We start from the raw sequence: 22,344 nt of genomic DNA, 5'->3' as shown, positions 1-22,344 counted from the left end.
GCTTTGCTAAGGGGCTTCATTCCCTCCTTGGGATTTGCTCAGATAACATCTCTCCTTTCATTTCAGCAAACACGCTCTTTCGGCTTATATTAGGTTGTTTTCAGCAGGTGCTTTTGGGCACACAAAGCAACACAAGCTTTGAAGATTCTATGCAGAAAACAGCATGGAGTAGAGGGAATATTTAAGTTCAGGATTTGGGGTTGTGAGTTCAGAGGCAGTAAGTTGCTTTTGTAATTTCTGATTTTCTCTTGTTTTTTGGTTTTGTTTTTTTTTTTTGCTTTGTGGGGTTTTTTTTTTGTTTTGTGGTTTTTTTTGTTTGTTTTGGTTTTTTGTGTTGTTTTGGTTTTTTTGTGTTGTTTTGGTTTTTTTGTGTTGTTTTGGTTTTTTTGTGTTGTTTTGGTTTTTTTGTGTTGTTTTGGTTTTTTTGTGTTGTTTTGGTTTTTTTGTGTTGTTTTGGTTTTTTTGTGTTGTTTTGGTTTTTTTGTGTTGTTTTGGTTTTTTTGTGTTGTTTTGGTTTTTTTGTGTTGTTTTGGTTTTTTTTGTGTTGTTTTGGTTTTTTTGTGTTGTTTTGGTTTTTTTGTGTTGTTTTGGTTTTTTTGTGTTGTTTTGGTTTTTTTGTGTTGTTTTGGTTTTTTTGTGTTGTTTTGGTTTTTTTGTGTTGTTTTGGTTTTTTTGTGTTGTTTTGGTTTTTTTGTGTTGTTTTGGTTTTTTTGTGTTGTTTTGGTTTTTTTGTGTTGTTTTGGTTTTTTTGTGTTGTTTTGGTTTTTTTGTGTTGTTTTGGTTTTTTTGTGTTGTTTTGGTTTTTTTGTGTTGTTTTGGTTTTTTTGTGTTGTTTTGGTTTTTTTGTGTTGTTTTGGTTTTTTTGTGTTGTTTTGGTTTTTTTGTGTTGTTTTGGTTTTTTTGTGTTGTTTTGGTTTTTTTGTGTTGTTTTGGTTTTTTTGTGTTGTTTTGGTTTTTTTGTGTTGTTTTGGTTTTTTTGTGTTGTTTTGGTTTTTTTGTGTTGTTTTGGTTTTTTTGTGTTGTTTTGGTTTTTTTGTGTTGTTTTGGTTTTTTTGTGTTGTTTTGGTTTTTTTGTGTTGTTTTGGTTTTTTTGTGTTGTTTTGGTTTTTTTGTGTTGTTTTGGTTTTTTTGTGTTGTTTTGGTTTTTTTGTGTTGTTTTGGTTTTTTTGTGTTGTTTTGGTTTTTTTGTGTTGTTTTGGTTTTTTTGTGTTGTTTTGGTTTTTTTGTGTTGTTTTGGTTTTTTTGTGTTGTTTTGGTTTTTTTGTGTTGTTTTGGTTTTTTTGTGTTGTTTTGGTTTTTTTGTGTTGTTTTGGTTTTTTTGTGTTGTTTTGGTTTTTTTGTGTTGTTTTGGTTTTTTTGTGTTGTTTTGGTTTTTTTGTGTTGTTTTGGTTTTTTTGTGTTGTTTTGGTTTTTTTGTGTTGTTTTGGTTTTTTTGTGTTGTTTTGGTTTTTTTGTGTTGTTTTGGTTTTTTTGTGTTGTTTTGGTTTTTTTGTGTTGTTTTGGTTTTTTTGTGTTGTTTTGGTTTTTTTGTGTTGTTTTGGTTTTTTTGTGTTGTTTTGGTTTTTTTGTGTTGTTTTGGTTTTTTTGTGTTGTTTTGGTTTTTTTGTGTTGTTTTGGTTTTTTTGTGTTGTTTTGGTTTTTTTGTGTTGTTTTGGTTTTTTTGTGTTGTTTTGGTTTTTTTGTGTTGTTTTGGTTTTTTTGTGTTGTTTTGGTTTTTTTGTGTTGTTTTGGTTTTTTTGTGTTGTTTTGGTTTTTTTGTGTTGTTTTGGTTTTTTTGTGTTGTTTTGGTTTTTTTGTGTTGTTTTGGTTTTTTTGTGTTGTTTTGGTTTTTTTGTGTTGTTTTGGTTTTTTTGTGTTGTTTTGGTTTTTTTGTGTTGTTTTGGTTTTTTTGTGTTGTTTTGGTTTTTTTGTGTTGTTTTGGTTTTTTTGTGTTGTTTTGGTTTTTTTGTGTTGTTTTGGTTTTTTTTGTGTTGTTTTGGTTTTTTTTGTGTTGTTTTGGTTTTTTTGTGTTGTTTTGGTTTTTTTGTGTTGTTTTGGTTTTTTTGTGTTGTTTTGGTTTTTTTGTGTTGTTTTGGTTTTTTTGTGTTGTTTTGGTTTTTTTGTGTTGTTTTGGTTTTTTTGTGTTGTTTTGGTTTTTTTTGTGTTGTTTTGGTTTTTTTGTGTTGTTTTGGTTTTTTTGTGTTGTTTTGGTTTTTTTGTGTTGTTTTGGTTTTTTTGTGTTGTTTTGGTTTTTTTGTGTTGTTTTGGTTTTTTTTGTGTTGTTTTGGTTTTTTTGTGTTGTTTTTTTGTTTTAGCAGAAATGCAGATTCCTGAAGTTTTAGATTGTGTCCAGTAGGGCCTTTTTTTCAGCAGATTCATAACCTTCCAAAAGGGATTTGATCTGTGTCCAAGATACTATTTGAGATTGAGGCTTCAAATGAGTTAAGGATTGTGATTAGGAGAAGGAGCATGAAGAGTTTATAATAACTCCCGTTAGGAGTTATCGTGGGTGATTTTGAAGGCACCAGCGTGAGAAACTGTATCTATTTGAGCACCCCCAAGGTTTTTCTCTAGCACAGCAGAGGCATTCCCATGCCTTAGAGCAAATGAGCTCATTCACCGCAGTCAGCAAAACACTACATAACTGTGTTTGTCTCTAACTCAGGTGCTACTCAGAATAACAGCCACACCCTCGGACACAGGATGAAGACGACACCTCGAGGACCCAGGCACCTTCAGGAGAGGGCGAGCAGCCAACTTGCTGGGCTTTGGCTCGCGTAACACAAAACTCATACGTTGTTTTTGGTTTACTTTATCCTAGCCAACTCCAAGGTTAACAGGCGAGCGTGGCAGACGCGCTCCAAGGCGTACTCATTTCAGGCCCAGGTGGACTCACATCACCGGTCATCCCAAAGCCCGCAGCATTCATAAAAGACCCAGGCATCACCAGGAGAACGGAGAGCAGCAGAACCGTCGGGTTTCGGCCACCGGGCCGACCCACCGACGTCCGGTTTTCTTTCTCCCGACAGACTAGGAGACAGCAGCCCAGTCATAGCAGGAACCTCTCAGACAGCCCGGCGGCCTTCCTTCGCACTTGACGTGGATTCTCATTCCCGGACATCCAAAAGATAAGTTGAGGGCCATGACTCACAGAGGGGCTGGAAGGGGACCGCCGCGTCTGGTCCCACCGGGAGGGATTTTTGAGTCAGCTTTGGAGCTGAGGATATCCAGGATATGTCATCTTAAGACCACATGAAAGCAAAGCGTCACTTTTGAACCCAGCGCCGAGACGCACAGGGCAGAGCAGTTCCGGCACGTGTCATGTCATATGGGTATTGTGCCTTGTGTGTCATTTAGCTGTCTCTTGTCTCTTCCCTTAGCCCTTTGAGAGTCCTATCAGAAACCCCGGCATCCTTTTCAGCATCTGCGATCTCTGCATTTCTCGGTCTGGCACCAATGCCGTAGGACTTTTGACTCAGGAGCTGAGACAGGGATCAGAACCGCACCTCTCTTTAGAAGCATCCAGTCAGATGTCTTTGACGACGGACAGCTGCGCCCCGCAAGGATCCATTATTGCAGATTAGGACTCATAAGAATGTGAGGCTAGGTAGAGGATTCTGACCGTAGGATTCTCAGACATCCATCTTTGGAGTTCTTAGAAATCATTCAGTTAGCATCTTCTTCCTCCAGGGTTCTCTGAGCCTCTTCAGCTTGCCATCGGTCTCACCTCAGTCATTTCATTTTGCATTCGCTCAGTCCTTGCAGTCATTCCTCTTGCCAAGTGACTTCTGTCCCTGTCGCGTCCCCTTTGTTTGTCACGTCCTGTCCCGTGTCACTGGTGTCTGCACATATTTGTGTTGGAGCCGCTCTGCCCCGCTGCATAGTCCAGCGCCATAGGACAAATCCCGGGGACTTGAAATTTGTAGTGCGGGGTGTAGTTGGATTCTAGATGGTATTCCTAGATGTGCAAACAAGATGTTTGGAGGAGTGAAGTTATCCTGCAGCCCTTTCACTTTTGTCCTGAATGTCTTTCAGATGCAGATGGATAAAATCCATAGCAGAGCACCCCATCCCAGGTGAGCGGGTTCCCCCGAGCAGATCAGTCCCTGTTTGTCTCTGCAGGGGGAGCGTAAGTGGTGACTTTGTGTTACAGCTTTGTTCTTTTTTCTTTATTTTTAGGAAATAAAGCCTTCTAGCAGTAGTCAAGGCGAGGTGGTCAAGGTGAGCAGTGACTAGTGGACAGAAGTTGTTGTTATTGCCGAGATCTCAATTTCTGGTGCAACTCTAAGCACGCATTCTCGTTTGTGTGCTTTAGGCAATCCATGTGGAGTACACATAACTCCCCGTCAGACACTGGCCGACGGACCGGGATTGTTGTTTTTTGGAGCCCTGTGGAAGTATTACAGGACTCGGCGATGAAGCCTCTGCCTTTTCGATTTAAAGGAGTCACCCGGAGAGACTTTGGCAACGCCGAGGAGTCACGGCGAGTCGGGAATAGGGAGCAGCAGCGGGGGTCCACTCCGGTTTCAGCGACGCCGCATCACCTTCTCTCCTCTCAAGCGAGGCGAACCCCGTGACGACAGCGTCAGCCTCCGAGCGCAGCCAAATTGTCCAGCCCAAGGAGGCTGGCATTGTTAGGAGAACGGTGAGTAGCAGAATTGTTGGGTTTGCCAACATGTGCTGCCATGATAGAGCATTGATGTTTGGTTTTCTTTAATGTAGTTGACTAAGAGACAACAGCCAGGTGACAGCAGGAACTTCCCAGACGGCGAGGCGGCCTTCTTTCGCACCCGACTCAGACCGGCATGCGCAGATAAGTCGAGGCCTACGACCCAGAGAGGGGATGATAGCGGGGTTCTGGGTCGGGACTCACAGGGAGGGATTTTTGAGTCCGCTTTGGAGATGGGGGCGTCCAGGAAGCGGCCCCTTAGGCCACACAAAAGCCAAGTGTCATTTTTGATCCCAGCGCTGAGGTGCTCAGGGCAGAGCAGTCCCGGAGGGTATCGTGTCACTTGTCTTTCGTGCGTTCTGTGTTTGGCTTTCTCAGGTCTTTTACCTTAACCCTTTGAGGGGCCTATCAGAAACCCTGGCATCATTCTTAGCATCTGCGATCTCTGCATTTCTTGGTCTGGCACCGATGCCGTAGGACTTTTGACTCAGGAGCTCAGACAGGCATCAGAATTGCACCTCTCTTTAGAAGCATCCAGTTTGGATGTCTTTGCAGGTCTCGTTCCGAGCCGTACAGACAGCTGCGCCTCGCAAGGATCCGTTATTGGGGATTAGAACTTGTAAGAATGCGAGGACAGGTAGGGGATTCTGACCGTAGGATTCTCAGACGTCCATCTTTGCAGTTCTTTGAAAAAAATCATTCTCTTAGGAGATGCTTCCTCCGTGGTTGTCTGAGCCTCATCAGCTCACTGTCAATCTCACCTCAGTCATTTCATTTTCCATTCTCTCAGTCCTTGCAGTCATTCTTCTTGTCAAGAGATTTCTGTCCCTGTTGTGTCCCCATTTTTTGTCCTGTCCTGTGTCACAGGTGTCTGCACATATTGGTGCCAGAGCTGCTCCGCCCTGCCGCATAGCCTGGTGTAATAGACAAATTCCGGGGGCTTGAAATTTGTAGTGTGGGGTGTAGTTGGAGTCTAGATAGTATTCCTAGGTTGACTCAAGATGTCTGGACTGTGGAGTTGTCCTGCAGCCCTTTGACTTTTGTCCTAACTTTCTTTCAGATGCAGACGGACAAAATCCATGGCGGAGCACCCCATCCCAGGTGAGCGGGTTCCCCCGAGCAGGTCAGTCCCTGCAGTTTGTCTCTGCAGGGGGAGTGTAAATGGTGACTCTCTTACAGCATTTTTCTTTTTCTTTATTTTAGGAAGTAAAGGCATATAGCAACAGTCAAGTTCAAGTGGGCAAGGTGAGCAGTGGGCAGTAGCAGTTGTTATTGCAGGGGTCTCAATTTCTGGTGCAGCTCTAAGCCTCTGTTCTTGTTTGTGTTCCTTAGGTAATCCACTCAGGTTATGTCAAGCCCCCATCACCAACCGGCCGACGGACCAAGTTTGCTGCTCTTGTGGGCCCTGTGGAGGTATTGCAGGACCCTGTGATGAAGCTTGGAAATTTTCTGCTTAAAGGTCCCTTCTGGATAGCCCTCAGGAATGCCTGAGGAGTCACAGTGAGTTGGGGAGGTATTGAGGAGGAGGGAGGGTCCGCTCAATTCTCAGCAGTGCCACAGCACCTCGTCTCCCCTTTACCCAGGCGTAGCCCGAGATGTCGGCCTCAGAGCACGGCCGAAGCGTGCGGCCGGAGGAGCCGGTCATTCTTAGGAGGCGGTGAGTAGCAGAACTGTCGGATTTTAGTCGACGTGCTGCTAAGATGCCGCACTGATGTCTGGTTTTCTTTCTCTTGACAGACTAAGAGACAGCAGCCGGGTGACAGCAGGAACCTCCCAGACAGCCTGGTGACCTTCCTTTGCACCCGATGTGGATTCTCATGCACGGACATGCAAGAGATAAGTCGAGGGCTGTGTGTCACAGAGGGGATGCAGATGGAAGGGGGCTGCCGCGTCAGGTCTCACCGGGAGGGATTTTTGAGTCAGCTTTGGAGCTGAGGATATCCAGGAAATGTTGTTTTAAGGCCACACAAAAGCCAAGTGTCATTTTTGATCCCAGCGCTGAGGTGCGCAGGGCAGAGCAGTGCCAGTGTGTGTCGTATCACTTGTCTGTCATACCTTATGTGTCATTTGGCTGTCTCATGTCTTTTACCTTAGCCCTGTGAGTGGCCTATCAGAAATACTGGCATCATTCTTAGCATCTGTGATCTCTGCATTTCTTGGCCTGCCACCAATGCCATAAGACTTTTGACTCAGGAGCTCAGGCAGGCATCAGAATTGCCCCTCTCTTTAGAAGCATCCAGTTCAGATGTCTTTGAAGGTCTCGTTCCGAGCCGTACGGACAGTCGCGCCTCACAACGATCCATTATTGCGAATTAGGACTTGTAAGAACGTGAGGATAGGTAGAGGATTCTGACAGCAGGATTCACAGGCATCCTTTTTTGCATTTCTTTGAAGAAATCATTCCCTTAGCATCTTCTTCCTCCAGGGTTCTCTGAGCCTCATGGGCTCACCATTGGTCTCACCTCATTCACTTCATTTTGCCTTCATTTTGCAGTCATTCTTCTTGCCTTCATTTTGCAGTCATTCTTCTTGCCAAGTGATTTCTCTTCCTGTTGCGTCCCCTTTGTCACGTCCTGTCCTGTGTCACGGGTGGGTGCACATATTTGTCCCGGAGCTGCTCTGCCCTGCCGCATAGCCTGGCGCGTTAGGACAAATCCCGGGGACTTGAAATTTGTAGTGCGGGGTGTAGTTGGATTCTAGATGGGATTTGTAGATGGACACAAGATGTTTGGAGGTGTGAAGTTATTCTGCAGCTGATTGACTTGTGTCCTGAATTTCTTTCAGATGCAGATGGATAAAATCCATGGCAGAGCACCCCATCCCAGGTGAGTGGGTTCCCCTGAGAAAGTCAGTCCCTGTTTGTCTCTGCAGGTGCAGTGTAAATGGTGACTTTGTGTTACAGCATTGTTGTTTTTCTTTAATTTTAGGAAGTAAAGCCGTCTAGCAGCAGACAAGGCAAAGTGGGCAAGGTGAGCAGTGACTAGCGGACAGAAGTTGTTGTTATTGCCGAGATCTCAATTTCTGGTGCAACTGTAAGCATGCGTTCTCGTTTGTGTGCTTTAGGCAATCCATTTGGAGTATACGTGACTCTGTCACGCACTGGCTGATGGACTGTGATCGTTGCTCTTTGGAGTCCTGTGGAAGTATTACAGGACTTGGTGATGAAGCCTCTGCCTTTTCTATTTAAAGGAGTCATCCGGGTGGCCTTTGGCAATGCCGAGGAGTTGCGGTGAGTCAGGAATAGGGAGGAGGAGCGAGGGTCCATTCTGGTGTCACCAATGCCACATCACCTTCTCTCCTCTTAACTTAGGTGAACCCTGCGATGATAGGGTCAGCGTCCGAGCGCAGCCGAAGCGTGCGGCATTCATAAGGGACCCAGGCATTGCTAGGAGAACGCTGAGTAGCAGAATTGTTGGGCTTTTGGCCGATGTGCTGCCAAGATCAGGCACTGATGCTCTGTTTTCTCAAATGCAGATGACTAAGAGACAACGGCCCGGTGACAGCAGGAACTTCCCAGACGGCAAGGGGAGGTATTTTGCATCTGACACGGAGTGGCATCTGCAGATAAGTCGATAGCTGTGACCCATAGAGGGGATGATAGTGGGGTGCTGGGTCGGGACTCACAGGGAGGGATTTTTGAGTCTGCTTTGGAGTTGGGGATGTCCAAGAAGTGGCCCCTTAGGCCACAGAAAAGCCAAGTGTCACTTTTGATCCCAGTGCTGAGGTGCGCAGGGCAGAGCAGTCCCGGAGGGTATCGTGTCAGTTGTCTATTGTGCGTTCTGTGTGTTTGGCTTTCTCATGTCTTTTACCTTAGCCCTTTGAGGGGCCTATCAGAAACCCTGGCATCATTCTTAGCATCTGTGATCTCTGCATTTCTTGGCCTGCCACCAATGCCACAGGACTTATGACTCAGGAGCTCAGACAGGCATCAGAATTGCACTTCTCTTTAGGAGCATCCAGTCAGATGTCTTTGCAGGTCTTGTTCTGAGCTGTATGTACCTTGCAAGGATCCATTATTGCAGATTAGGACTTGTAAGAATGCGAGGATAGGTAGAGGATTCTGACTATAGAATTCACAGGCATCCATCTTTGCAGTTCTTAAAACAAATCATTCAGTTAGCATCTTCTTCCTACCAGGGCTCTCTGAGCCTCATCGGCTCACCATCGGTCTCACCTCAGTCCTCTCATTTTGCATTCTCTCAGTCCTTGCAGTCATTCTTCTTGCCAAGAGATTCCTGTCCCTGTTGTGTCCCCCTTGTTTGTCATGTTGTGTCCTGTGTCACGGGTGTCTGCACGTATTTGTGCCGGAGCTGCTCTGCCCTGCTGCATAGCCTGGTGTAATAGGACAAATCCTGGGGGCTTGAAATTTGTAGTGTGGGCTGTAGTTGGACTCTAGATGATATTCCTAGGCTGACCCAGATGTCTGGAGCTGTGAAGTGGTCCTGCAGCCCTTTGACATTTTTCCTAACTTTCTTTCAGATGCAGATGGATAAAATCCATGGCAGAGCACCCCATCCCAGGTGAGTGGGTTGCCCTGAGCAGGTCAGTCCCTGTTTGTCTCTGCAGGGGGAGTGTAGATGGTGACTCTGGTACAGCATTGTTCTTTTTTTTTTTATTTTAGGAAGTAAAGTGATAGAGCAACAGTCAAGTTAAAGTGGTCAAGGTGAGTAGTGGATAGAAGCAGTTGTTATTGCTCAGGTCTCAAGTTGTGGTGCAGCTCTAAGCCTCTGTTCTTGTCTGTGTGACTTAGGCAATCTACTCAGGTTATGCCAAGCCCCTGTCATCAACCAGCCGATTGACCAGGTTTGCTGCTCTCATGAGCCCTGTGGAGGTATTGCAGGACCCTGTGATGAAGCCTTGAAATTTTCTATTTAAAGGTTGCTTCTGGGTAGCCCTCAGGAATGGGCAACGAGCCGTGGTGAGTTGGGGGGTATCGAGGAGGAGCTGGGGTCCGCTCAGTTCTCAGCTATGCTACATCACCTCATCTCCTCTTTACCCAGGCGTACCCTGTGACGACGGCGTCGGTCTCAGAGCATGGCCGAAGCGTGCGGGCCGAGGACCCGGTCGTTCTTAGGAGGCGTTGAGTAGCAGAATTTTCGGGTTTTAGTCGATATGCTGCTATGATGATGCACTGATGTCTGGTTACCTTTATCTTGACAGACTAGGAGACAGCAGCCCGGTGACAGCAGGAACCTCCCAGACAGCCTGGTGGCCTTGCTTTGCACCTGATGTGGATTCTCATTCCTGGAGAGCCAAGAGATAAGTTGAGGGCTGTGACTTACAGAGGGGATGGAAGGGGGTTGCTGTGTCAGGACTCACCAGGAGGGATTTTTGAGTCAGCTTTGGAGCTGAGGATATCCAGGAAATGTTGTCTTGAGGCCACACAAAAGCCAAGTGTCACTTTTGGTCCCAGTGCTGAGCTGAGCAGAGGAGGGCAGTCCCGGTGTGTTTTGTCATGTGGCTATTGTACATTGTGTTGTGTGGCTGTCTCATGTCTTTTCCCTTAGCCCTTTGAGGGGCCTATCAGAAACCCTGGCATCATTCTTAGCATCTGTGATCTCTGCATTTCTTGGCCTGGCACCAGTGCCACAGGACTTTTGACACAGGAGCTTGGACAGGCATCGGAATTGAATTTCTCTTTAGGAGCATCCAGTCAGATATCTTTGCAGGTCTTGTTCTGAGCTGTACGTACTGCTGTGCATCGCAAGGATCCATTATGGCAGATTAGGGCTTGTAAGAATGCAAAGATAGGTAGAGGATGCTGACCGTAGGATTCTCAGACATCCATCTTTGTAGTTCTTGGAATAAACTGTTCTCTTATCAGATTCTTCCTCCAGGGTTCTGAGCCTCATCTGTCTCACCTCGGTCATCTAATCTTGCATTCTCTCAGTCCTTGCAGTCATTTTTGCCAAGAGATTTCTGTCCTTGTTGTGTCCCCCTTGTTTGTCATGTTCTGTCCTGTGTCACGGGTGTCTGCACATATTTTTGCCGGAGCTGCTCTGCCCTGCTGCATAGCCTGGTGTAATAGGACAAATCCTGGGGGCTTGAAATTTGTAGTGTGGGGTGTTGTTGGATTATAGATGGGATTTGTAGATGGACCCAAGATGTCTGGAGCTGTGAAGTTATCCTGCAGCCCTTTGACATTTGTCCTCACTTGCTTTTAGATGCAGGTGGATAAAATCTATGGCAGAGCACCCCATCCCAGGTGAGTGGGTTGCCCTGAGCAGGTCAATCCCTGTTTGTCTCTGCAGGGGGAGTATAAATGGTGACTCTGTTACAGCATTGTTCTTTGTTTTTATTTTTAGGAAGTAAAGCCACATATCAGAAGTCAAGGCGAGGTGGTCAAGGTGAGCAGTGACCAGTGGACTGTAGCTGTTTTTATTGCTGCGATCTGAATCTCTGGTGCAACTGTAAGCATGCGTTCTCATTTGTGTGTGGTTTAGGCAATCCATTTGGAGTATGCATTACTCCCCATCACGCACTGGCCGGTGGACTGTGATCATTGCTCTTGTGAGCCCTGTGGAAGTATTACAGGACTTGGTGATGAAGCCTCTGCCTTTCCTATTTAAATGTGTCACCCGGGTAGCCTTTGGCGGCGGCTGAGGAGTTGCAGTGAGTCGGGGAATAGAGAGGAGGAGCGAGGGTCCACTCTGGTGTCACCAATGCCACATCACCTTCACTCCCCTTAACTTAGGCGGACCCTGCGATGATGGCGTCAGCCTCCGAGCGCAGCCGAAGCGTGCGGCATTCATAAGGGACCCAGGCATTGCTAGGGGAACGCTGAGTAGCAGAATTGTTGGGTTTTGGCCGATGTGCTGCTAAGATCAGGCATTGATGCTCTGTTTTCTCAAATGCAGCTGACTAAGAGACAACAGCCTGGTGACAGCAGGAACTTCCCAGACGGCGAGGCGGCCTTCTTTTGCATCTGACACGGATTGGCATCTGCAGATAAGTCAATGGCTATGACCCACAGAGGGGATGATAGTGGGGTGCTGGGTCAGGACTCACAGGGAGGGATTTTTGAGTCTGCTTTGGAGTTGGGGATGTCCAAGAAGTGGCCCCTTAGGCCACAGAAAAGCCAAGTGTCACTTTTGATCCCAATGCTGAGGTGCTCAGGGCAGAGCAGTCCCGGAGGGTATCGTATCAGTTGTCTATTGTGCATTCTGTGTGTTTGGCTTTCTCATGTCTTTTACCTTAGCCCTTTGAGGGGCCTATCAGAAACCCTGGCATCATTCTTAGCATCTGTGATCTCTGCATTTCTTGGCCTGCCACCAATGCCGTAGGACTTTTGACTCAGGAGCTCAGACAGGCATCAGAATTGCACTTCTCTTTAGGAGCATCCAGTCAGATGTCTTTGAAGGTCTTGTTCTGAGCTGTATTTACCTTGCAAGGATCCATTATGGCAGATTAGGGCTTGTAAGAATGCAAAGATAGGTAGAGGATGCTGACCGTAGGATTCTCAGACATCCATCTTTGTAATTCTTGGAATAAACCATTGTGTTAGCAGGTTATTCCTCTAGGGTTCTGGGAGCCTCATCAGCTCGCCATCAGTCTCATCTCGGTCATCTAATCTTGCATTCTCTCAGTCCTTGCAGTCATTCTTCTTGCCAAGAGATTCCTGTTGTGTCCCCCTTGTTTGTCATGTCGTGTCCTGTGTCACGGGTGTCTGCATGTATTTGTGCCGGAGCTGCTCTGCCCTGCTGCATAGCCTGGTGTAATAGGACAAATCCTGGGGGCTTGAAATTTGTAGTGTGGGCTGTAGTTGGATTATAGATGGGATTTGTAGATGGACCCAAGATGTCTGGAGCAGTGAAATTATCCTGCAGCCCTTTGACATTTGTCCTGACTTTCTTTCAGATGCAGGCAGATAAAATCCATGGCAGAGCACCCCATCCTGGCTGAGGGGGTTCCTCCGAGCAGGTCAGTCACCGTTTGTCTCTGCAGGGGAAGTGTAAATGGTGACTCATACAGCACTGTTCTTTGGTTTTGTTTTTAGGAAGTAAAGCTGGATATCAGCAGTCAAGGTGAGCGGTGACCAGTGGACAGAAGCAGTTGTTATTACTGGGGTCTCAGTTTCTGGTGCAACTCTAAGTCTTCTGTCTTGTTTGTGTGCTTTAGGCAATCCATTTGGAGTAGGCCGAGCCCCCCCACCCCCCAACCGGCCAATGGATCTGGTTTGCTGCTCTTGCGAGCCCTGTGAAGGTATTGCAGGACTCTGCGATGAAGCCCTGAACCTTTCTGTTTAAAGGTGCCATCCGGCTGGCCTTTGGCAGCTGCCGAGGAGTTGCGGTGAGTCAGGGAATAGGGAGGAGGAGCGAGGGTCCGCTCATGTTTCAGCAATGCCACATCTCCCTGTCTCCCCTTAAACCAGGCACACCCTGCCATGATGGCATTGGCCTCCAAGCGTTGCTGAAGCTAATGGCATTAGGAGATGGTGAGTAGCGGAAGAGTTGGGTTTTGGGCAATGTGCTGGTAAGACCATACACTGATGTTTTAATTTCTTTAATGTAGCTATGAGGCAGCAGCCCAGTGACAGCGAGAACTTCCCAGATGGCAAGGCGGCCTTCTTTTGCACCTGATGCAGATTGGCATCCCCAGATGTCTGAGAGATAAGTCAAGGGCTACGACTTGCCGAGGGGGTGAATGTGGGGTGCTGGGTTGGGACTCACCGGGAGGGGTTTTTGAGTCTGCTTTGGGGCTGAGGCTATGCAAGTAGTGTCCCCTTAGGCCACAGAAAGGGAAAGTGTCACTTTTGATCCCAGTGCTGAGGTGCGCAGGGTAGAGCAGTCCCAGTGTGTATCGTGTCACTTGTCTAACGTACCTGGTGTTGTTTATATGTCTCATGTCATGCATCGTCTACCTTAGCCCTTTGAGGGGCCCATCAGAAACCCTGGCATCATTCTTAGCGTCTGTGATCTCTGCATTTCTTGGCCTGGCACAAATGCAGTAGGACTTTTGGCTCAGGAGCTCAGACAGGCATCAGAATTGCATTTCTGTTTGGGAGCTTCCAGTCAGATGTCTTTGCAGGTCTTGTTCTGAGCTGTACGTACTGCTGTGCATCGCAAGGATCCATTATGGCAGATTAGGGCTTGTAAGAATGCAAAGATAGGTAGAGGATTCTGACTGTAGGATTCTCAGATGTCCATCTTTGCAGTTCTTTGACAAAATCATTCTCTTAGGAGATACTTCCTCCATGGTTGTCTGAGCCTCATCAGCTCACTGTCAATCTCACCTCAGTCATTTCATTTTCCATTCTCTCAGTCCTTGCAGTCATTCTTCTTGTCAAGAGATTTCTGTCCCTGTTGTGTCCTCATTGTTTGTCCTGTCCCGTGTCACGGGCGTCCGCACACGTTTGTGTTGGCGCTGCTCTGCCCTGCCGCGTAGCCTGGTGTAATAGGACACATCCTGGGGGCTTGAAATTTGTAATGTGGGGTGTAGTTGGATTCTAGATGGTATTCCTAGGTTGACTCTAGGAAGTTGTCTGGAGCTGTGAAGTTATCCTGCTGCCCTTTGAACTTTGTCCTGACTCTGTTTCAGATGCAGACAGATAAAATCCATGGCAGAGCTCCCTATCCCAGGTGAGTGGATTCCCCCGAGCAGATCAGTCCCTGTTTGTCTCTGCAGGGGGAGTGTAAATGGTGACTCTGTTACAGCATTGTTCTTTTTGTTTATTTTTAGGAAGTAAAGCCATCTAGCAGCAGTCAAGGCAAAGTGGTCGAGGTGAGGAGTGACCAGTGGACAGAAGCACTTGCTATTGCTGGGGTCTCAATTTCTGGTGCAACTCTAAGCATCCACTGTTTTTTGTTGGTTTTTTTTAGGCAGTCCACTTTCAGTCCATGCCAGCTGAGGATGCCCGATGCCAGGTGGGTGCAAGCTTATGGTGTATTTGTCAGGTTAGGGAGGTTAGGCAAAGAAACAAAGCAAGAGCATGCTTTTTTGCTTTGTTTCTTTGCCGGTTCCATCACTGCCAAGGAACAGGTGTGAGGGGGTGAGTCTGTTTAGGCAGGGTGACTCATAGGCGAGCGTTATGCAGAAGCATGCTAAGCCTGTACCTTTTCGTTTTGCAGGTACCTTCCAGGCAGACTCTGGAGTCAAATCAAGATTTGAGGTGAGCCGGGGCAGTGGTGTGGAGGAGTCCCGGGGATTATTGTTTTTGAGGGCAATAGTCACATTTTCTGTTTTGTCTTAGGTACCGCGAGGAGCTTCGTAGGCAAAGTTTGGAGAGAGCGCCACCGAAGCACACGAGACCGTCTCAACGTCCACGTCCCACCGGGGATGGATTTTGTCAGCTCGTCATCCAAAAGCTAAGTGTCGGGGTCCATAGTTGGGAGAAGGGGAAAAACCTTTACTATCACAGGAGGCCATGTGATGTTAGCTTAGCGGAGCAATCTGTAGCGGAACAGGTCCCTCGGATATAAAGGGAGAGGGTTTCTCCTCGGCCTCACCAGAGCCTTTGCCGGGCAGGGCAGTTCCGACCAGTCTCCACGTTCTCGCGAACTTTGCGTCGTCAGCCTCCTTCGACCCTCGACATCGTCGTGGATCTTTCTCCCGAGGAGCTCGCCTTCGGGTCCGGAGCTATAGCCACCATCACCCGGCAGTCATTGCTTCCTTCTCTAGGCCCACCGAGCCTCTCGAGCATCCTCTTAACTGCTTTGGCACTAACTTCTTTTAAGGAGTTGCATTTCATCGTCACACGCTATTGCCATAGGACTCGCTTTACTTTGGCATCCTTGGCCTCTGGCTCATCTTGCGCTAGGAATCTTGAGTCCATAAGGTGAAACTGCTAGGCAGTTTCCACCCGTGTCTGTGTTATGTCACCTGTGTCTGTGTTACGTTGTCTACGTTACAGTGTCTGCGTTATGTAGTCTGTGTCCATCGTCTTCCGTGTCGTAGGCCTTTGTTACATCTCAACGCCATATCGGCCTCATTCCGTGCCGTATCGGCCATATTTTACTCGCGTTCCTTCCCGGACATTGCTTATTCTGCCATCTCTCTTTTGAGACACAAAGAAGTACACAAGAGGTTCTCATCAGTCTTCCGTCTCAGCTGCGGTAGTGCCTTTTTCTTCCTGTGCTATTCTCTTGGGCTTCTATAGGGAGTGTCTTACACCCTCCTCATGTGACTGCCATAGTTCTGTAGGTTCCATCTTCTCAAAGGGTACGGTGCTCAAGAATTAATCTTCCAGAGAGTTATCCGAAGTCCTGGTTTACATTGTATGTGCTTATGTTGTATGTACCTATGTTGGCTTATATTGTATGTAATTATATTGTATGAATCTATGTTGGCTTATATTGTATGTGCTTATATTGTATGAATCTATGTTGGCTTATATTGTATGTGCTTATATTGTATGAATCTGTTGGCATATATTTGCATGTACTTGTATGGTATGTAATTCTGTTGGCTTATATTGTGCGTACTTGTATGGTATGTAATTCTGTTGGCTCATATTGTGCGTATTTATATCGCGCCACTTACGGTCGGAGCTGCCCTGCCCTGGCACGTAGTCACAGTTAGGTAGAACAGTTATAAAAACTTTACCATTCATCTATCTTCTATGGGATTTTGGGTAGAAAACTTAGGGGCCCGGAGCAGGGACAAGTCCTAGCCGTCAGCCACTCGTTGACCACCTCCCGTTGTCTCACAGGTCCCCGAGGCGACCGATTTTCCTGGAATCTACCATTTGACGTGAAGGAGCGGCAGCCAGATGACGCGTCGAAGCACGTTCAGGGTTTCAAGTAGGGCTGCAGCGAACGTGTGAGTCGAAGAGCGTGCGAGTCTGCGTGAGTGCGAGCGACTGTCTGCGTCCGCTTGTCTCTGCGTGTGCGAGTGTATGCTGACCAGATCTAACCTTGTGCGTGTGACGTTTTCCTTTCAGGTTTTTCAACACATTTTAAAATTTAGAATAAAAAATCCCCAGCCGGGGGGTTTTTTTTTTTTTTTCCCCCCGGCTGGGTTTTTTTTTCCTCGGTCCCAGCCGGTCCGCGAGGCGACGTTCATCGCCAAAGTTTGGGGGCGGACCGTCCCGGGACCGGGGTTTTTGTCAGGCAGGAGGATTTTTTTGGAGGCTCCCGGGAACCACGTTCCTGAGGAGCGGCACGAATGCGTGCCGGGGGTCAGCAGGGCGGTTGAGGTGCGAGCGAGGGTGGGTTTGTGTGTAAGCTGAAGGAGAGCTGTGGGTGCGTGTGTTGATGACTGGTTCTAACCTTGTGTGTATGACTTTTTCCTTTCAGGTTTTTCAACACATTTTAAAATTTAGAATAAAAAATCCCCAGCCGGGGGTTTTTTTTTTTTTTCCCCCCGGCTGGGTTTTTTTTTCCTCGGTCCCGGCCGGTCCGCGAGGCGACGTTCATCGCCAAAGTTTGGGGGCGGACCGTCCCGGGACCGGGGTTTTTGTCAGGCAGGAGGATTTTTTTGGAGGCTCCCGGGAACCACGTTCCCGAGGAGCGGCACGAATGCGTGCCGGGGGTCAGCGGGGCGGTTGAGGTGCGAGCGAGGGTGGGTTTGTGTGTAAGCTGAAGGAGAGCTGTGGGTGCGTGTGTTGTTGACTGGTTCTAACCTTGTGTGTATGACTTTTTCCTTTCAGGTTTTTCAACACATTTTAAAATTTAGAATAAAAAATCCCCAGCCGGGGGGTTTTTTTTTTTTTCCCCCCGGCTGGGTTTTTTTTTCCTCGGTCCCGGCCGGTCCGTGAGGCGATGTTCATCGCCAGAGTTTGGGGGCGGACCGTCCCGGGACCGGGGTTTTTGTCAGGCAGGAGGATTTTTTTGGAGGCTCCCGGGAACCACGTTCCCGAGGAGCGGCACGAATGCGTGCCGGGGGTCAGCGGGGCGGTTGAGGTGCGAGCGAGGGTGGGTTTGTGTGTAAGCTGAAGGAGAGCTGTGGGTGCGTGTGTTGTTGACTGGTTCTAACCTTGTGTGTATGACTTTTTCCTTTCAGGTTTTTCAACACATTTTAAAATTTAGAATAAAAAATCCCCAGCCGGGGGTTTTTTTTTTTTTTCCCCCCGGCTGGGTTTTTTTTTCCTCGGTCCCGGCCGGTCCGCGAGGCGACGTTCATCGCCAGAGTTTGGGGGCGGACCGTCCCGGGACCGGGGTTTTTGTCAGGCAGGAGGATTTTTCTGGAGGCTCCCGGGAACCACGTTCCAGGGGAGCACCGTGAATGCGTGCCAGGGGTCAGCAGAGCGGTTGAGGTGCAAGCGAGGATGGGTTTGCGTGTAATGTGAAGGAGGTGTTCACAATGGATGCGTGTTGCGTTCTGTGTGCTGCCTTTGTTTTGGGGTTCCTGTAACAATAAATCCAAGTGTAATGAAAGTAGAAACAAGGTTATCATCTTGTGTTAATATGTGTTTGGCTTATGTTCGGTGTTGCCTTGTATTTGCATTTCTGTATATTGCTCTGTATGTAAAATGGACTTTTACCAGCATGTGTATGGATTGTATGTGTACTCGCATTTGTATACACTCTTTCCATGTGTTTTGCTCAAGTGTAAATAGGAAAATTCATTCAATAAAGTCGAATCAACCTGAATAAAGATTCCCCCACCCCCCCCCCCCCCCCCTTGGCTCCTGTCTTTATTTGGTGTGGTTTAGTAATTTTTTTCCACTGCCCTTCTTCCTTTTACCTGTTGCTTTATTTTTCTGTTGCTAACTTCATTTCTGTCTGTCTCTAGCTGTGTGTTTGTTTTTCAGTGCCTGTAGCTCTGTGCTTCTGTAACTGTTTCCCTGATTTGTTTTCCCTCTGTTTCTGTATTGTACTATTTCTCTCTAACTATTTTTCTTCTCGTTTGCCTTAACTGTAGCTTTTTGTTCTTCTTTTCTACAGTCACTCATTCTTTTCCCCCTTTCCTCCCCTTTTTCACTCTTTTTTGGTCTTACTCCTTTTCATTTTCACTTTAACCCTAACCAGTGTTCCTTTTCCCTCTGAGTTGGGTCTTAACTCTCTTGTTTTCACTCTTTCTCTCTTCACTCTCTCTTCTTTCACTCCTGTTCTCTCCCTTCTCATTTCACTATTTTCTCTCCACTGACTTCTGTTCTCCCTTTTCACTCTCTACTCTTTTTACTGTCTCCTGTTATCTCATCTTATTGCACTCTCCTGTCTTGTCCCTCTCCTTTGTTCTTCTCTGTCTTCTCCATCTTCTCCATTTCTCTTCCTTTCTCTCCCTCTCTTTTTCTCTACCTATGTCTCACTCTTTCCCTCTCTCTATTTTCTCTCTACCTTTTAGTTCAATTTTGTCTCTCTTCCTAGATATTAAAAAAAAAAGCAGCAGTAGAAACTTTCAGGCTCCCTGGGACTAAAAAAAAAAAAAATAATTTTAGAAGCTATTTACTCCCTGGGAGCCTGGAAGTTTCTACTGCTGCACCAGACATATAGTTTTTCTTCTTTTTATACATACAGTATGGGGGGCCGCCCCCCCCACCTGTCCAGACCCCAAAACAGTAAGTAAGCACCATAGCAAGACTATCCTCACCCACATCACCACTCAAACAATAACCACATACCTACCTACACAAACACACGACCCCCGTGAACACCAAACCCCCCCTAGGCGGAAAAAACCCCACCGCGCCGGGCACATCCCGCCTACAGCACGACCACACCGCCCCCTGCCGACCAGCATCGGGTACTGCCGCTGCAGCGCCACCTGCTGCCCGCACCGCAGATCTGCAAGTACAGCGCCACCTGCCGAGTACTAGCGGCAACTGCAGGCAGAGCACCCCGCATTACGTCACTGCGTTCATACGTCGCCACGCCCCTGGTCACGCCCCGTTACCGCCCCCTAACCCCGCCCCCAGCTAAACCCCGCCCACGACCACGCCCCCAGGCCTCAGGAAAGCCCCCAAGGCATAGGCGTCCACACAGACGCCTGACCGAAACGCCGAAACCCACCCGAGGCGCCAAAAACACCCCCGCACGGCGGCAATCGCTTCACTGAGACCGGAATACCAGCGCGAGCAAAACCGCAACGCGAAACACGCAGAAAAAACGACAAACATCGATAAGCAGGACCCCGGCCCGGAAACCGCCATTTTGTACGGAATCACGTGACCCCCTAGTGGCCGCCATGTTGGCTGCCGCACCACGTGACCTGATGGCAGTCGCCATCTTGACTGCGATCACGTGACCCCATGGGGGCCGCCATATTGTACGAACTAGGGTTAGGGTTAGGGTTAGGGTTAGGGTTAGGGTTAGGGTTAGGGTTAGGGTTAGGGTTAGGGTTAGGGTTAGGGTTAGGGTTAGGGTTAGGGTTAGGGTTAGGGTTAGGGTTAGGGTTAGGGTTAGGGTTAGGGTTAGGGTTAGGGTTAGGGTTAGGGTTAGGGTTAGGGTTAGGGTTAGGGTTAGGGTTAGGGTTAGGGTTAGGGTTAGGGTTAGGGTTAGGGTTAGGGTTAGGGTTAGGGTTAGGGTTAGGGTTAGGGTTAGGGTTAGGGTTAGGGTTAGGGTTAGGGTTAGGGTTAGGGTTAGGGTTAGGGTTAGGGTTAGGGTTAGGGTTAGGGTTAGGGTTAGGGTTAGGGTTAGGGTTAGGGTTAGGGTTAGGGTTAGGGTTAGGGTTAGGGTTAGGGTTAGGGTTAGGGTTAGGGTTAGGGTTAGGGTTAGGGTTAGGGTTAGGGTTAGGGTTAGGGTTAGGGTTAGGGTTAGGGTTAGGGTTAGGGTTAGGGTTAGGGTTAGGGTTAGGGTTAGGGTTAGGGTTAGGGTTAGGGTTAGGGTTAGGGTTAGGGTTAGGGTTAGGGTTAGGGTTAGGGTTAGGGTTAGGGTTAGGGTTAGGGTTAGGGTTAGGGTTAGGGTTAGGGTTAGGGTTAGGGTTAGGGTTAGGGTTAGGGTTAGGGTTAGGGTTAGGGTTAGGGTTAGGGTTAGGGTTAGGGTTAGGGTTAGGGTTAGGGTTAGGGTTAGGGTTAGGGTTAGGGTTAGGGTTAGGGTTAGGGTTAGGGTTAGGGTTAGGGTTAGGGTTAGGGTTAGGGTTAGGGTTAGGGTTAGGGTTAGGGTTAGGGTTAGGGTTAGGGTTAGGGTTAGGGTTAGGGTTAGGGTTAGGGTTAGGGTTAGGGTTAGGGTTAGGGTTAGGGTTAGGGTTAGGGTTAGGGTTAGGGTTAGGGTTAGGGTTAGGGTTAGGGTTAGGGTTAGGGTTAGGGTTAGGGTTAGGGTTAGGGTTAGGGTTAGGGTTAGGGTTAGGGTTAGGGTTAGGGTTAGGGTTAGGGTTAGGGTTAGGGTTAGGGTTAGGGTTAGGGTTAGGGTTAGGGTTAGGGTTAGGGTTAGGGTTAGGGTTAGGGTTAGGGTTAGGGTTAGGGTTAGGGTTAGGGTTAGGGTTAGGGTTAGGGTTAGGGTTAGGGTTAGGGTTAGGGTTAGGGTTAGGGTTAGGGTTAGGGTTAGGGTTAGGGTTAGGGTTAGGGTTAGGGTTAGGGTTAGGGTTAGGGTTAGGGTTAGGGTTAGGGTTAGGGTTAGGGTTAGGGTTAGGGTTAGGGTTAGGGTTAGGGTTAGGGTTAGGGTTAGGGTTAGGGTTAGGGTTAGGGTTAGGGTTAGGGTTAGGGTTAGGGTTAGGGTTAGGGTTAGGGTTAGGGTTAGGGTTAGGGTTAGGGTTAGGGTTAGGGTTAGGGTTAGGGTTAGGGTTAGGGTTAGGGTTAGGGTTAGGGTTAGGGTTAGGGTTAGGGTTAGGGTTAGGGTTAGGGTTAGGGTTAGGGTTAGGGTTAGGGTTAGGGTTAGGGTTAGGGTTAGGGTTAGGGTTAGGGTTAGGGTTAGGGTTAGGGTTAGGGTTAGGGTTAGGGTTAGGGTTAGGGTTAGGGTTAGGGTTAGGGTTAGGGTTAGGGTTAGGGTTAGGGTTAGGGTTAGGGTTAGGGTTAGGGTTAGGGTTAGGGTTAGGGTTAGGGTTAGGGTTAGGGTTAGGGTTAGGGTTAGGGTTAGGGTTAGGGTTAGGGTTAGGGTTAGGGTTAGGGTTAGGGTTAGGGTTAGGGTTAGGGTTAGGGTTAGGGTTAGGGTTAGGGTTAGGGTTAGGGTTAGGGTTAGGGTTAGGGTTAGGGTTAGGGTTAGGGTTAGGGTTAGGGTTAGGGTTAGGGTTAGGGTTAGGGTTAGGGTTAGGGTTAGGGTTAGGGTTAGGGTTAGGGTTAGGGTTAGGGTTAGGGTTAGGGTTAGGGTTAGGGTTAGGGTTAGGGTTAGGGTTAGGGTTAGGGTTAGGGTTAGGGTTAGGGTTAGGGTTAGGGTTAGGGTTAGGGTTAGGGTTAGGGTTAGGGTTAGGGTTAGGGTTAGGGTTAGGGTTAGGGTTAGGGTTAGGGTTAGGGTTAGGGTTAGGGTTAGGGTTAGGGTTAGGGTTAGGGTTAGGGTTAGGGTTAGGGTTAGGGTTAGGGTTAGGGTTAGGGTTAGGGTTAGGGTTAGGGTTAGGGTTAGGGTTAGGGTTAGGGTTAGGGTTAGGGTTAGGGTTAGGGTTAGGGTTAGGGTTAGGGTTAGGGTTAGGGTTAGGGTTAGGGTTAGGGTTAGGGTTAGGGTTAGGGTTAGGGTTAGGGTTAGGGTTAGGGTTAGGGTTAGGGTTAGGGTTAGGGTTAGGGTTAGGGTTAGGGTTAGGGTTAGGGTTAGGGTTAGGGTTAGGGTTAGGGGGTTAGGGGTTAGGGTGGTTAGGGTTAGGGTTAGGGTTAGGGGTTAGGGTTAGGGTTAGGTGGGATAGGGTGGTAGGGTTAAGGGTTAGGGTAAGGTAGTTAAGGGTTAGGGTTAGGGTTA

General features: G+C 47.8%; 3 long non-coding RNA genes across 5 annotated transcripts; all 3 read left to right on the top strand.

Annotated features, from left to right (window-relative positions):
* The first annotated feature begins 24 nt into the window (after positions 1-24).
* On the top strand, positions 25-4,474 carry LOC135292157 (uncharacterized). Its single transcript, XR_010354667.1, has 5 exons — positions 25-217; positions 3,009-3,111; positions 4,015-4,055; positions 4,159-4,200; positions 4,295-4,474. It is a non-coding gene; the product is annotated as an uncharacterized LOC135292157 (long non-coding RNA).
* Positions 4,475-11,467: 6,993 nt separating this feature from the next.
* On the top strand, positions 11,468-13,316 carry LOC135292156 (uncharacterized). 2 transcript variants are annotated; one of them, XR_010354666.1, is made up of 5 exons: positions 11,468-12,568; positions 12,645-12,672; positions 12,767-12,937; positions 13,020-13,082; positions 13,160-13,316. It is a non-coding gene; the product is annotated as an uncharacterized LOC135292156 (long non-coding RNA). The 2 variants fall into 2 exon arrangements; XR_010354665.1 differs by having other exon boundaries at positions 12,767-13,082.
* Positions 13,317-13,334: 18 nt separating this feature from the next.
* On the top strand, positions 13,335-18,199 carry LOC135292155 (uncharacterized). 2 transcript variants are annotated; one of them, XR_010354663.1, is made up of 5 exons: positions 13,335-14,226; positions 14,327-14,368; positions 14,467-14,511; positions 14,716-14,756; positions 14,838-18,199. It is a non-coding gene; the product is annotated as an uncharacterized LOC135292155 (long non-coding RNA). The 2 variants fall into 2 exon arrangements; XR_010354664.1 differs by having other exon boundaries at positions 14,302-14,368.
* Positions 18,200-22,344: the final 4,145 nt, after the last annotated feature.

This window comes from Passer domesticus, unplaced genomic scaffold, assembly GCF_036417665.1.
Source record: "Passer domesticus isolate bPasDom1 unplaced genomic scaffold, bPasDom1.hap1 HAP1_SCAFFOLD_221, whole genome shotgun sequence".
NCBI classification, from domain to species: Eukaryota; Metazoa; Chordata; class Aves; order Passeriformes; family Passeridae; genus Passer; species Passer domesticus.
This window is presented reverse-complemented; position numbering and strand designations above follow the sequence as displayed.